A 2,080-nucleotide genomic window follows, 5' to 3' on the forward strand; every position below is an offset into this window, starting at 1 on the left:
CAAAAAGGCTTCTGTGGCTATATCCTCCAATATGGTAATGTGAATTGTGACCCTAAGAGGAGAAGGAAAGGACAAAGCATTGTTCCCCAAACTTATGTAACCAAGGAACCATTTTTTTCCCTGTAGCATCTCTTAGAACTAGTATCACAAAGAATGCCACCTTAAGCAACATTGCTTCAGATCTTCCGAAATTAAGTTACTGATATCTTATACTGTTATTTTGTTCTGAATTCGTCATTACAGGTACTATCAAAAATAGTACCAGTGAAATTCTAGTGTTAACAAAAATCTTTTTAAAGAAATGTTAAATTAACCATATAGAGATGACAGAGGCATATACATTTCTTCCGCGGTATTCGCAGGCGCTTGGTTCCAGGCCACCTTCCCACCTCCAAAATCCATGGATGTTCAAATTCCTTATATCAAATGGCATTTACATACTTTAAATCACTTCTGGATGAATCATTTCTACATTACTTATTATACCTAATACCATGTAAATGTTATGCAAATAGTTCTTACACTATCTATACTAGCTGTTCTATTTGTATTACTTTTTACGTATTTTCAGTCTGCGGTTGGCTGTATCTGTACTGTGGATACAGGACCCACAGGTATGGAAGGACAACTGTACTTACAAAGCCTGACTCAACCATTGAGCTAACCGGCCAGCCCCTGAATGAACTGGCCCTTTGGCCTGACCCATTTCATGGCCATTTTAACGTATACCATTTCACTATTCAAAAAGATTAAAAATAAAAAGAATTCTTTTCTTTCTCTTAAACTACTTACTACCCATAATTTTGACACATTGCACAACCTTAAAGTACTATATTATACTTATATATTATATATAATCACATATATTATTATATCGAACCTGACAGTGGTCTGTAAATTACCAACTAGTACAATTTTTTGGTCTTTGCCCCTTAACTAAAGCTGAGGGGAGGGAGGCGGAGGTTGGAAGAAGACTCTTCATTTCGGGTGACCTTTGCAAATTTTCACAACTTCTACAAGTGTTCACAAACTCAGTACGTCCAGGTACAAACTCCTTAATTTAGATTTGATTTTCACTGTCTAACAAAACCTGTGCAGGAAGCAATGACTGTCCTCTCCATCAATCCTTTCAGACTGCACAGAATTCCTTCCACAAAATTCCAACAGAATAAAGCTATACAGCTATTCTCACTTTGGCACGTGTGTCCTCTGACACCCGTCGCATGGTACTGAAATCCTCTGAAACACTTAGACGTCCCTGGGGATGACCCGGCCCGTGGGGTCCCGCCCTCAGTCCCGCCGCCGACCCAGGATTAGCCTCGCTCTCCCCGCCCTCCCGGGGCGCAGCACCCCCTCCCCGAGCCCGGCTGCGCCGTCCCCCGCCCCCGTGCCCGCCCGCCTCGGAACAAAACGCGCGCGGAGGGCGGGTGAGCTAGGACCGGGGGCGGCGGGGCAGGCACGTGTGGGGCCGGCGGACACAGGAGCCCGTGCCCGCCCCGGACAACCGCAGCCCGGCCCGCAGGGGGCGATAAGCGAGCGCCGCCCGCCGGACAATGCGCCGCCGGGTCCGCGCCGCCGCGCTCACCTCAGCCCCCGGCCGCCCGTGCCCCTCACAGCCCACGTCCGCCCCTTACGGGCTCACCTGCCGGCCACCGAGGCCGCCGTCCGCGAAACCGCGAGGGCTCCGCCGTCGCTCCCTCGCCTCCCCGCGTCCGCTCCCGCGCCGCCGCCGCCGCCCGCTGCTCTCCGAAGCCACTCTGCACTCGCACCGTTCAACGAACTCCAACTGCCGCACAGCCGGGCGCCCGGCGCCGACGCTCGCACCGCGCAGGCGCGGCGGGGCGGGGCGCGGCGCGGCGGGGCGGGGCGCGGCGCGGCGGGGCGGGGCGCGGCGCGGCGGGGCGGGGCGCGGCGCGGCGGGGCGGGGCGCGGCGCGGCGGGGCGGGGCGCGGCGCGGCGGGGCGGGGCGCGGCGCGGCGGGGCGGGGCGCGGCGCGGCGGGGCGGGGCGCGGCGCGGCGGGGCGGGGCGCGGCGCGGCGGGGCGGGGCGCGGCGCGGCGCCGCTCACCAGCCGGGCGAAG

The sequence above is a fragment of the Cynocephalus volans genome, chromosome 6 (assembly GCF_027409185.1).
Source record: "Cynocephalus volans isolate mCynVol1 chromosome 6, mCynVol1.pri, whole genome shotgun sequence".
Lineage (NCBI taxonomy): Eukaryota > Metazoa > Chordata > Mammalia > Dermoptera > Cynocephalidae > Cynocephalus > Cynocephalus volans.